This window comes from Excalfactoria chinensis, chromosome Z, assembly GCF_039878825.1.
Source record: "Excalfactoria chinensis isolate bCotChi1 chromosome Z, bCotChi1.hap2, whole genome shotgun sequence".
NCBI lineage: Eukaryota > Metazoa > Chordata > Aves > Galliformes > Phasianidae > Excalfactoria > Excalfactoria chinensis.
This window is the reverse complement of record NC_092857.1, coordinates 74,765,407-74,779,344: the sequence shown is the minus strand read 5'-3', so window position 1 is coordinate 74,779,344 and position 13,938 is coordinate 74,765,407.

Below are 13,938 nucleotides of genomic sequence, written 5' to 3'. Positions count from 1 at the left end.
CATTTTGGATGCTTATGGTGCCTTTCAATTGTTACCGTTGATTAAAATCAGACTTGCAAGTCATTAGGAATGGTGCACTTGCAGGTGTGCTCATGTACAGCACAGCAGTATAATTATACAGCAGTTCTTTGTGAAGGGGGGTGGGAGTGAATGGGGGAAAGAACCACTAAAAGAAACAGTAGAAATTACCTTCACCAGAAAAGACCGTCACCACTACAGTGAAGATGAGGAGCAAAAAGTTGATCAGGTGATTATCCAATTATCCCTTTTAACGTCCTGCACTTCACACATATCTCCAGGCAAGAGCCAATTAACTGTCCCTAAACGCAGCAAAAAGAGGATGGATCCATTTGGATGGTCCCGGAGATAGACAAAAATCTCCACCAAAGACAAAACAGTCCTTTCACCTGCTGGTCAGCAAACAGCAGAGCACAACACACACCAGCATCCAGGACTCGTGCAGAAAAAAGAAGAAAAAGAAATTGCTCGAGGGTGTTTCTCAGAGGCATAGAAGCACAAGCCAACTAGAAGATAACTGCATTTATTATTGAAAATAACTCTGGTTGTCTTGATGTAGCTGGTGTTGAGCAAAGCAAAGTCAGCCCGATTTTCTTAAAGCTAGATTAATCTGCGAGGCACAAAGTAATAAGAGAATGTTTTTTATTAATAAACTGAGTGATAGCAGTTGTCAGAATAATGCATGTGTCACACACTGAGGTAAACCCCACAGCAAAACTAGCTGTAACATTTCCTATCCTCACAGGAAAAGCCTTTCTTCACAAGATCTTCAGGAAGAGAGATGGTAAGAGATGTGAAAACTGAAGGATCCAAGCAGAGGTCTCCAGCAGCTCCCTCTGTACACAGATGGTTGCAGAGACAAAAGGTCAAGTCCAGATTTGGAGGAAGCTTGGTGATGTTTACCACTAACGTTACGCCAACTTCAGGTAAGTCTGCTTGCTTTCACGTCCTTACAACAGTTCATGGAATGGATGAGCATCCGCGTCTTTGTTTGCCTGTTGCTGTTGCTTTTCCTCCAAGGGCAAAGGCTACTGGCTTTGCTGGTGATCTTCTCCACTCTGTTGCTGTGGGTTTTTAAAATTACTCTTATTCTGTCACAAAAAATGCAACTTTGGCACTGTTTTCCCATTTCCAACAATGCAGTGAAATCTCGCTCTCATTTGGATGACAACAAGATGAACCGTATTGCACTCTGAAAAGGGCAAAACTTGCTTGCTCCGTCCTTGGTTGTTGTGCACGGGGACCCTAACGCCAATTCAGTTCGTAGGAGAAATTTCCTCTGGTGACTCTTCTCCCCGTGTCTTCCTCCATCTTCCATTATTTTGTTGTTGCATTGCTGTCAGTAGTAGTACTAGAAACAGTAGTATTGTCGTTATTTGAAGAGTCAAATGTCATCAAAGAAAGTCTGCAGAACCATTTGGAATCCGGTTTTGAAATGCAAACTCAAAAGCAAAGATCTTGAAGTCTGGATTCCTGGGCCTCCAAGACATAGGAAAAATAAAAGGTGTTTGTTTGTCTTTTTGCACGTGACACTTATGCCCAGGCACACAGCACTGTAAGCAAGCAGGAGCTTTTCTGCCCAGCATTTTGGCTTTGCAAAAGCGAGGAAAACCACAACTTTTCTGCTTGCTTAAACAGTTCCAAGAACTCATATGATGAGTTCCAATGAATTTGGGGAAATTATGAAACGTTCTGCGTCTGCGTCTGCGTGTGTTCTGCTCTGTGATGGTCACGGGCAGACGTCTTCTCCAGGTATCCTTGCAAAGGCTTTCTGGTGTGCTTTTCGCCTTAATCAGTCACTAACTACAGACCCAGTTCTAACCAGCTTGGTTCCTGTTCTTTCTCCCAAGATGTCCGTGCTCCTAGATGTCCGTTGTTCAGGGGGTCTGTCTTGCATGACAGGAACGCGTGTCCCAGCAACGTTGCTGTACAGGTGTCCTAGCAACGTTACTGTACAAGAATTGTCCTTCAGGCGGTTATGCAAAACAAGCGGAGAAGTGCTGGGAGCCTTCTCCGTGCTGATGCCACCTGCTGCCTTTGGTGTATCAGCTTCTGTGTTGACTCAGATGCCACAGAACGGACTGTCAGATGGGTGTCATTTACCAACGGCCGAAGGGCTGCAACAGAAGGAAACAGAGCAGAGACTGAACCCCCCAGTCTGCAGAGAGTCACCAGCTTCCCCTCCGGCCCATGCCAGCCCCACTCATTGCTTTTCCTGGCCAGCAGGAGCACGGGAGACTGACGGGTCAGCCGGAAGACACTGCTCAGGGCTGCCAGGAATGCTCTTCTGCCCCTGCAGCATTTCCTTGCAGCAGGGCAAAGCGCAGCTGCATGCTGCCCAGCTCTGCCCCCAGCCCCAACACACACAGCACTGCCCTCACTCACCACAGCAGAGTTCATTCAGCATCTCCACACTCTGTTCCCTGGAGTGCTTCCCAGTCAGCCCTAGGGAAAGAGCTCTGTCAGACACCCGCTCCCCAGCATGCCCAGGAGCGCAGAGCCTGGCCCCGCCAGCCCAGCTGCTTCCTCTTCCGTGCTGCAGGCAAGGATGGCGCCTGAGGGGGGACCTGAGCAAGGCACCCACTGGGTGCTACCGGCATGGGCAGGCTGTACCTGGGGGCTTCAGAGCTGTGCCTTCCTGCCAGGGCAGGGCCCAAAGAGGGACGCAGGGGTTGGGCTCACCGATGAATCTGACAGCCTCGCATCGCACGGAGGCCTGAGAGTCCTCCAGGTATGGCACGCTCTGCTGCAGGTAGCCTCTCACGCTCTTTCTGTCCTGCTGCAGCTGAAGAAGAGCAGAAGAGCATGGGGCTTGCACAGCGTCCACAGCTGCTGCTGAAACCCCTCCTCCAGCATCCCCTTTCCCCCAGCAGAAAGGTGGGGGCTGTGAGCTTGTCCTTACCAAACACTTCATCATCCCCTCTGTGTTCTTCTGCTGGGCCTGCTGCTTGAGCTCCTTCCACTTCAGGAAATTGGCACAAGACACGAGGGCTTCCCCAGATGCCTGCAGAACAACAGATGCGGGGACATGGCAGCACACACACACAGACACACATCCCAGTGTCTGGATGCTTGCTCAACTTGCTCTCAATTGCAGATCACTGCTGAGCCGTCAGCACACCACTGCTTGCGCACTGGTCAGCTCTGACATTCGTACCTGTGCGACGCTCGGGGTCTCGTCACTCATCCGAAAGATCAGAGGGAGCAGGACCCTGCTCACGGTCTTCTTCATGCTTCCCTTGTTATGCCACACCACAGCATCCATCATATCCATGAAGAGGCGGATGGAACCTTCTCGCACTTCACATGACGCCTGAGGGAGAACAGGAGGATCTCAGACCTCAGCAACTTCCCCAGCTGTAAAGTAACCTTTGGCAGAAGGTGTTTTGCTCAGGTGCCAGGCTGAGTCCCAGCACAGGGGCCTGACACTACCAAGAACATCCAAGCTGCACTGCCAGAGACACGGCCTGCTGGGCTGCAGAGCCCACAAGACATCTCATTCCTGAGAGCCCAGAGAAGGAAAGAAAGGAGAAGGCGCTCCTGTCAAGCACCCATCCGCAGAGCTCAGCCTCCCACAACAGACTTACGTGATTCAAAAGAGGCAGCATCTTCTCAGCCAGCTCCAGAGCAAAGGGACTGGCGTGCCTCTTCCCCAGATGGCGCACTGTGTTTCTGAAGATGTTCAGCGCCTTCAGAGGAATGGCTGTGTTGGCAAACCGCAGGGACTTCATGACGCCTGGAAGCAGGGCCAATATTTCTCTTGCCTGTACAAAACACACCATTTCCTTTCCATCAGGAGAACAGGGGCCACCCCGGCCTAAAAGCTCCGATTACAGAGCAGCAGCCACCTGCAGTAACCCATCTGGGAAGCTTCTGGAAACCTCAGCCACCAGGCCCCACCACAACCATCACCCCAACTCGCGAGTGTCAGGCAAGGCCAAGGCACAGTGTTGCCCATCGCCCCAGCGCCAGGCTGCCACCAGGAGGGCTTCGTTTGACAAGGTCCTGCTCACCGTCTCAGGTCTATCAGACAGCAGCACGAGGCGTCTGAGCACCATCCAGAGGACTGGCAGGCTCTTGACATTCAGAAGCCTCTGGAGCAGTGCTGGCTTACACAGCTCTTTCAGCAGCTCTTGGGTGGGAGGCATCACCTGAAACGAACACAGCAGTGAGAGGCAGGCAGAGGCAGCGGGATTTCCTGCACCCTGCAGCTACAGGCTGCTCTGGCAGCTCCGGGCAGGGCACTGGGCAGACACAGCCTGGCCTGAGGTAGCGGTGCCTTTGGAGGGCCCCACCATCCCTCTGCGCCCAGGCCTAGCACTATACAGGATGGCAGGGGGAGGCAGGGAGCTGGGGAGAGAGTGCCCTGAAGGAGAGCACGGCGCCTTGTCCAGTAACTCACGGTCAAGTGAAGGAGGCCCGACTCCGCTGTGCTGATGCCCAAGATCTCACGCAGCTGGTGTTCCTGGAGAACCTGGCTCAGCTCGTCCCAGATCCCCTCGGATGCTTCCAGCAGGGGCAGCACACTCTTGAGTATGTCCATGGTAGTGCTATAAACGGAGAGCAATGCTGCGTCAGCAGGGCTGCCTTAGCCACAGCACCACGGCTCAGGCTGGTCCACTAGGCCCCAGGCTGAGCTGCAGCCTGGCCCTGCTGCCCCACGTGCTTGGGGGGATCTGGAGGCCTGGCCTGGGCAAGCAGCAGGGGCTGAGATGGCCTTGGCCGAGGGGCAGGGCAGGAGGCTGACGGGGGGCTCTGGGCTGCCATGGTTGGTCATTGGCTGCTGCAGCCCTGAGCGGCCCACCAGCACCGGAAAGCACAGTGGGATGGAGGGCCTGCTCCTCAGATGTGCTGCAGCTTTCCTTGGCTCTGGCAACCAGACCGGTTCTGAGCCCTGTTCTTCACATGGAACAAACGTGGGGTTGTCTGGGCTGATACCTGTCAGTCTGTGGAAGGTCGGTCAACACGCTCCTCAGCACGTCCGTGGGGAACTGGATGGTCAGCACGTCCAGCACTGAGAACAGGATCTGCTGAACTGATGTGCTCTGGATTTTCAGGTTGGTGTGGATGCATCCCAGAATCTCCGGCACCTGTAGTGAGAACACAGGGAGACTGCTGCTGCCACTGCATTGCAGCCATTTGCCTCCCTGGCTGTGTTCTTACTGCCCTTCTCACAGCTCTTTGCTGCCTTCAAATGGCTTCAGATTCCCAAGAGCTGCTCAGGGCAAGGTAGGGCATGGCAATCCAGCCTCACACTGCTTACATCCATCAGCCAGGTTCCAGGGTCCCTCCAAAGAACATCCAGCATAGTCTCAGCCCACATCTTCTCGTCAAAACTGTAGTCTCCAGTCACCTTCTCAAGGGTGACAAGGGCAATGTTGGTCCTCTGAGAAGGAGCAAGGTTTTTCCCAAGTGGCTGCAGGAAGAAGGAAAAAAGGAGGGAAGGCATGTTAAACGGAGTGAGGGAATAGCGTCTGGAGCGGGATGACCAGAGGCAAAAGGAAGGAGAAAGACCCTCCCTTCAGGTCAAAAGCATTCTGAGGGTTCCCGCCTGAGCCCCAGCTTGTCTCACAGGTACTCCTGAGCCGCAGAGACAGCTCTGGGATGCAAAGAATGAGAGTGCCTGGCTGGGATTTTCATGTCTCCTCACCTGCTGCCAGAAGCTGCTGGTCATGAAGGCACTAAGCTTCCAGATGCGCCCCAAAGCCCTCTCGCACACAGTTTTTGTCTTGGAGATGCTGAAAGGCAGCAGCACCTGTGAGGAGAGGAACTGCTGGTTAGCTGGGAGCTGCTGATGCCCACTCCAGGAGAAGCAGGTCTGCTGAGCTCCTAGCTGCAATCACAGCATCCATCCAGGCTTCCCCTGAGCTTAAGCCAAGCCCATCGTGGGGCTACTGGCGCCGGGGTCCCTTGCCGGCTCCTACTGCTGCCAGTGCCGTTTCCACCGAGTGGGATAAAATTCTCCTACAAGGGAGCTCCGGGGGCAGAACTTCACAATAGACAGACCTCCAAGATCCTCTGCAGCCGACTGTTGACACTGGCGCTGGGACAGCTGTCTAGCACAACCTGCAGCATGTTGTCCATAGCATCCAGGGTCTGTAAAGAGAACAGTGGGTTGTGGAAGTCTTTCGGGGTTCCCTTTCATACCCAGGAGACTGCTGTGAACCCCTCTGGATGCCAAGGAAGGATACCCACAGGTCTGTGCACAGGGACACCCTGCAAAGCTGTTGCGCACAGACCAGGCTACAATACAGGGTGTTTGCCAAGCCTGAGGCAAGAGTGAGAGGGGTGAGGGCAAGCAAGGCTTCTACCGTGTCCCACAAACATCATTATTGATCTCTGGACACAAGTAATCCAAGCGGCAGCCCAGAGGCATGGGGTCAACAGTAGATTGCCCAGTACATACGTCGTTGTAGAGGGAAATGTTCAAGTCCCTCACTGGAGGAAGGTAGAAGATGGCGTTGCAGCACACGCTGAAGAGGTGTACTATTTCTTCGTCCGTAATTGCATTCACTTCGCTGCAAATAGAGACATTGATGCTAGGAGCGGTGCCTGGGTGCAGAGGCAGGGGTGGAACAGGTCCTCCCCTGGGCAGGGATCCCTGAGAGGGATGGGGAGCCCTGCCAGGAGGCGCCTCCTCCCCCACAGGGCTGCTCTGGGTCAGAGGACAGTCCTGATGCCACCAGCTTTGGGGCGAGGGCCAAGACTTAGCGGGGAGCTGCGTCAGGGCCACCAGGATGGCGCCCGGGGGATGTGCTGGCAAAACCAGGGTCTGGGCAGGTACCTCAAGGCAGCAATAGCGGTCATGCAATAGAATCTCAGTGTGGTGCTCAGCTGCTCCCTGGGCTCCTCACACAGCAGAACCTGCAAAGCACAGTCAGGATGGCACCTGGCAGCACCCAGCAACAGCAGCAGCAAACCTGCCACCGGCCGGTAGGGCCTGAGTCGCCCCAGTGGCCCTCGACAAGTGCTGGCACACCGGTGCTGCTTCCACCTCCACTGCTGAGGTCTCAGCAGCACCCCGAGTCCCATCTGCGGCACTTGGGTGTCTGTGCCTGATTTCCCTGCCTCCCTCTCCCCCTGTCCTGTCCTTCTCACAGGCTGCAGGTACCTGGGTGCCATGTCCCCTCACCTCAATCTCCTGCGACACATCTTTGTGGAAGCAGAAGAAAGTCAGGCTCGCTGTGAGGCCGCTCCATGCAGCAGTGCTGCACAGTAAGAAAATGCCCCTGAGGAACTGCAGCTTCTGCACCAGATCCTGGCAAGCACACAGAGACCGAGGAGTGTGAGTGGGGACAGCCGTGGCCAGGGGGACCAGGCGTTGCGGGCTGTGGAGCAGCGCAGGACAGCTGCAGGACAGCAGCAGCTCTGCCCGGCCAGCAGCCCTCCTGCAGCATGAAGGCAGAGCCAGAGGGACCGTCTGGAGATGCGGGCACAGTCAAGATGGAGATGGCTGCTCTTACCTGCTGCTTGCTGATGCCGTAGGCTTGGATGCAATCCACGGCCTCATTTTCCTCATCGGACAGAGGCAGCCAGTCAGCATCTGAGCAAGGAGACAGAGCAGGGCTACAGAGGGGCCCAAGGCAGGCGCGAGCAGAGGAAGGAGCTCTGCCCTCTGCAGCCCTGGCACAGTCTGCCCGTGCCTGTCAGGACAAGGGGCCCTGGTGTCGAGCAGGGGGCACTCGCTGCCCCAGCCCTGCTGGGCACCCTCACTCACCAGCATGCAGTGGGGTCACCTCGGTCACTTGGCGGGGCTCCGGTGGAGATCTGCTCTCCTGGGGAGCCCCGCTCTCCTCCCCGGCCATGATGGAGCGGCTGGGGGGTCTCTCCTCCATCCCGTGGGATGAAGAAGGCTGGGGGGTGAAGGGATGGGGATGGGGCAGCCGCGGGGCTGCCAAAGGTCGAGGGAAACGACTTGGGCTGCGCTCGGGGGCTCTTCGCCAGACCCGCACACTCCTGCCCTGTCTCCTCGCTGTCCTGACGGACACTGCAGGCCGCCTGCTGTCGGTGGCAGCGATGCCTGGCTGTCACACAGATGGGTCACATAGGGCCCCACTGTGACCCACTGCCCTGCCCGGGCCGGGTTCCAGAACCCGGTTGGAATGGAGCAGACCAAACTCCTCAGCGGGAGGGATGTGTGTGCCTGCTTACCCACATGGCTTTGCAAGTGGGCCTGAGAGCAGCTGCACTGCTCAGCCTCCCGTGCTTCTGCCGTCAGGCCGGAGATGGCCGCAGCGGGACAGAGCAGGCAGACGAAGACTCGCTGTCAGCTCTGCAGCTGTTTTGCTCACAGCCTTGTGAGCTCCAAGGCTTTTCTTTCTGAATTGGAAAGATGTGAATAAATGGCAAGTTTCACACAGAAGATCCAGTGCTGTGCCCTTATTTCTGATTAGCTGACAATACACTGTCAAATAACTGGGAGCGCTGCGGTCCAATAAGGCGTTTCCCAGCACTTGGTCAGAAGCAGCTGAAATTAACAAAGACAGAAGCTGTTCCCTTTCTGGCAGCTTTCAAACATCCACGAGTTAAAAGTTTTAACTCAGCCATTAATGCAGCACGTCAGTTACTATTTACTCATTTCTTCATTTCCTTTTGGTCAGGAATGGTTTAATAAAGCTGACAACTAAAGGTCTGAGCCTACTGCATAAATGTTCTGCTAAAGACAATTTTTTCTCCTCTTTTGTTTGACAATCTCTAAACAACATCCACCCGGGGAATGCTGTCTGTCAGAGATTTGGCCTTTTCTTGGTGCCACCTGGGCAGGACTTCCACAATGCCATTAAGTCAGCTTTTCATAGAATCATAGAATTACTCAGGTTGGAAAAGACCTTGAAGATCATCAAGTCCAACCGCCACCTAACCAGTAGCCTATCTCTTAAAAAACAACCACGAAACAACACCACAACAACAAACCTCTGCTAAATCATATCCCTGAGTACCACATCCAAACGGCTCTTAAACACATCAGGGATGGCGATTCAACCACCTCCTTGGGGAGCCCATTCCAGTACCTAACCACCCTTTCTGTAAAGAAGTTCTTTCTAATATCCAACCTGAACTTGCCCTGGCGCAACTTAAGGCCATTTCCCCTCGTCCTGTCAAATGTCACTAGTGAGAAGAGACCTGCCCTACTCTCACTTTAAGAACCTTTCAGATACTGGAAGACAGCAATAAGGTCTCCCCTCAGCCTCCTCTTCCTCAGACTAAACAGCCCCAGCTTCCTTAGTCTCTCCTCATAGGGCTGATTCTCCAAGCCCTTCACGAGCCTCGTTGCCCTTCTCTGGACCTGCTCCAGTACCTCCATGTCCTTCTTGTGCTGAGGTGCCCAAAACTGGACACAGTACTCGAGGTGAGGCCTCACCAATGCCGAGTACAGGGGCAGGATGACTTCCTTAGTCCTGCTCACCACACCATTCCTGATACAAGCCAGGATGCCATTGGCCTTCTTGGCCACCTGGGCACACTGCTGGCTCATATTCAGCCCACTGTCCATCAGCACACCAAGGTCCCTTTCCATCAGGCAGCTTTCCAGCCACACCTCCCCAAGCCTGTAGGGTTGCCTGGGGTTGTTATGACCAAAATGCAGGACCCGACACTTGGCCCTGTTGAAACTCATTCCATTAACCTTGGCCCACCGATCAAGTCTATCCAGGTCCCTCTGTAGTGCCCTTCTCCCCTCAGGCAGATCAACACTCCCTCCCAGCTTAGTGTCATCTGCGAACTTAATGAGGGTGCACTCAATCCCCTCATTCAAATCATCAATGAAGATGTTAAACAGAAGCGGCCCAAGCACCGAGTCCTGGGGGACTTTTATCATACTTGTCTTCACCGTCCTTCATACGGAGACAGAAATCAAGTGAAACTGAGCTGTTAATACTGATAGCAAGTGGAAGTAGCGTCATGCTTCCGGGCACTGGTACTTATAGGGGACTTATGTCTTTCACTGGCACTAACAAGTGCAGCCAAGGTGACAAGACAGGAGCCTTTTTCATGAGAAAAGATGCTGGCTGCTTGAGTCAATGGGTGGGAGAATCTGAACAACAGCTTTGTTTATCATTTGATAGGTCTCTCAGGTGAGACCTTCAATTGTTTTCTTCCATGAGATAGATGATCTTGCTCCTATCCAGTCCAATGAGCAAGATCAAATTCATAGTTTAGTTTTATTAACATTTCTGGCACTTACATATAGCTGGTACAGCAGAAGGGAGATGGCAGTAAACAGAGGCACCAAGATCTAGATTCCAGAGCTCCTACTGTATGAAGACCTGCACACTTTGATCCAGAGTTGAAATCTTGCCAGATTAAGAGGCTAGAAGAAAATCTGCACGACTCCCATCCACAGTTGGGCACTTTTCTTGATGAGCTGGCTGAAGTACGTGTTGGATCCTCTGGCACTGGTATTTCTGCGTGCTGAATCCACCCTGTGTGCCCTGCACTGACACTCTCCTCAGAGAGAGTATTGAAGTCGTGTATTCAATAGAAGATTTTCTCAGGGCTGTGTAAAAGACTGTTCCAGCATCACAAGGGTGGTGGCTTCAGCTGCACAAGTGCCAATACCTGTTATTAAGCCACCTTTCAGAAACACACCAGATAGAATTCCAGAAGCCTTGCAAAGGTTATTTCCACATGTAGACCTTGCATAAGAGGACCAAAAGCAAGAAAGTACAGAACAGGGACGTCTAACCTGTGACATGGAAGAGACAGTAATTAGCCCCTCAGATTTGTCTCCGAGGAATCTGAGACAGGCTCCTCAAAGAAGCTGAGGTACATCCACACCAATGCTCACAGCATGGGAAATAAGCAGGATGGATGCCACGGTGCAATTAGAAAACTGTGGCCTAATAGCTATCACAGAAATGTGGTGAGACAAAGCACCCAAGTGGAATGCAAAAACTGAGGGCTACAAGCTTTTTAGAAGAGATAAGCAGGGAAGGAGGAGTGAAGGAGTTGCTCTCTATGTTAAGAAATGGATAGATGGCAAAGAGCTGCCTCTGAAAAACAACCATGAACAGGTTGAGAGCTTGTGGGGTACAATTTAAGACCAGACCAATAAAGGGCATCTGGTGGCTGGTGTCTTCTACAGGCTCCTGATTAAGGGAAGCCTGTTGATGAGGCTGTCCTGCTTCATCTACAAGAAGCACTGTGCACAAAGAATCTCATTCTGTTGGGAGATCTCAACTGCCTGGATGTCTGCTGGGAAAACAAGGCAGCAGGTTTTAAGCAATCCAGAAGACTCCTAGAGTGCACTCAACATAAACTTCTGGTCCAGATATTAGACAGACCAACAGTGGGTGAAGCATTTCTGGACCTGGTCCTCAGCAATGCAGAAAAGCTCAAGGAAGAGGCTAAAACTAAAGGGAGAGTGGGCCATAGGGATCACAGAAGAGCTTGGGTTGAAAGGGACCTCAAAGATGATCCAATTCCAACCCAGCACAGGAAGCCAACTGTTTCCTGGGCTGCATCAAAAGACAGGTGGCCAGCAGAGCAAGGGAGGTTACTGTTCCCCTCTGCCTCCATAAGACCCTGTCTGGAGTAATGCATCCAGGCCTGTGGTCACCAGCACAAGAAAGACAAGGCACGGAGAAAAAGGCTCTGGGGGTTGTTCATTGGCAGCCAGCAAAACATGTGACAGAAGTATGTGCAAGTGGCAAAAGCAAAAGCCAATGACTTTTGTTAAAGCCAAAGGGCTGCTTAGTATCAGATATAAAGTAACAAGAAGAACTAGAAAAGAACAGTGGCACAGTATTGGCTTGTTTCAGCACTCATTTTGGGTGCTTATGGTGCCTTTCAATTGTTACCGTTGATTAAAATCAGACTTGCAAGTCATTAGGAATGGTGCACTTGCAGGTGTGCTCATGTAGAGCACAGCAGTATAATTATACAGCAGTTCTTTGTGAAGGGGGGTGGGAGTGAATGGGGGAAAGAACCACTAAAAGAAACACTAGAAATTACCTTCACCAGAAAAGACCGTCACCACTACAGTGAAGATGAGGAGCTAAAAGTTGATCAGGTGATTATCCAATTATCCCTTTTAACGTAGCTTGGGATAGCGTTGGCTTTCCAGGCTGCTAGCGTACACTGCTAACATGTCAAGGCTTCCATCCACCACTACCCCCAAGTCCTTCTCTGTAGGGCTGCCCTGAAGGAGTTCTACTTACATTTAGGATTGCCCAAACCCAGGTGCAGCACCTTGTCTTTGGTATTGTTGAGTCCCATTTGGTTCACATGGGCCCAATGTTCCAGCTTGTCCAGGTTCCTTTGGCTGGCATCCCTTCCTTCCATGTATCAACAGCACCACACAGCTTGGTTGTTGCATGCAAACTCGCTATGGGCACTCTTGATCCCACTACCTAGGTCACTGCTAAAGATGTTAGAGAGGACCATTACCAAGATTAGGGATCTTGATATCAAGAAGGCGGCTACCAGCAGGCAGCAAATCTCGTGCTCTAAAGGAACTCAGATGCCTGCCTAAGATACTACAAGACCACCAGCTTTCCGTTAAAACTCCAGTGCACGTCTGGAATTCCATGTGAGAGTATGGAGTGATTACTTTGAATCCTATTCTTGAAAATCAGAGCCTGAAATGGGGTACACCTGGCACAGCACAGTCATCCACTCAAAGTAAGAGCAGACGGGCCACCCGAAGGCAGCCGCAGGTGCAAGAGAGCACGAGCCGCGGTGCTCGACTGACCTCTAGCGCCGGCGATGCTGCAGGGCTTCGCACGAGCCGGGCTACGAAGCTGCGGTTGCCCCGCCGGCACAGCGCGGCCGGGATTCTCCTCGGTGCCATCCTCCAGGAACTGCCTTGCAGGGTTACCGACCCAACGGGCCCCGATCTTAGAGCCACTGCGGGCTTGGACAGCAGTTCTCTGCAAGGAGGCTGATTGTTTGTCCGGGTCACTGAGCTGCAGCAAGACAACAGGGCTGGCGAAAACGTACATGGGTGCTGTGAGAGAATCTGAGCTTGGGCTCATCCAAGGAGACTCAACCATCACAGCTTCTAGTCCTGCACTTCACACATAGCTCCAGGCAAGAGCCAATTAACTGCCCCTAAACGCAGCAAAAAGAGGATGGATCCATTTGGATGGTCCCGGAGATAGACAAAAATCTCCACTGAACACAAAACAGTCCTTTCACCTGCTGGACAGCAAACAACAGAGCACAACACACACAAGCACAAGCCAACAAGAAGATAACAGCAGTTATTCTTGAAAAGAATGTCTTTGGTTGTCTTGGTGTAGCCGGTGTTGAGCAAAGCAAAGTCAGCCCGATTTGCTTAAAACCAGATTAATCTGCGAGGCACAAAGTAATAAGAGAATGTTTTTTATTAATAAACTGAGTGATAGCAGTTGTCAGAAGAATGCATGTGTCACACACTGAGGTAAACCCCACAGCAAAAGTAGCTGTAACATTTCCTATCCTCACAGGAAAAGCCTTTCTTCACAAGATCTTCAGGAAGAGAGATGGTAAGAGATGTGAAAACTGAAGGATCCGAGCAGAGGTCTCCAGCAGCTCCCTCTGTACACAGATGGTTGCAGAGACAAAAGGTCAAGTCCAGATTTGGAGGAAGCTTGGTGATGTTTACCACTAGCGTTACGCCAACTTCAGGTAAATCTGCTTGCTTTCACGTCCTTACAACAGTACATGGAATGGATGAGCATCCGTGTCTTTGTTGGCCTGTTGCTGTTGCTTTTCCTCCAAGGGCAAAGGCTACTGGCTTTGCTGGTGATCTTCTCCACTCTGTTGCTGTGGGTTTTTTAAAATTACTCTTTTTCTGTTTCAAAAAATGCAACTTTGGCACTGTTTTCCCATTTCCAACAATGCAGTGAAATCCCGCTCTCATTTGGATGACAACAAGATGAACCGTATTGCACTCTGAAGAGGGCAAAACTTGCTTGCTCCGTCCTTGGTTGTTGTGCA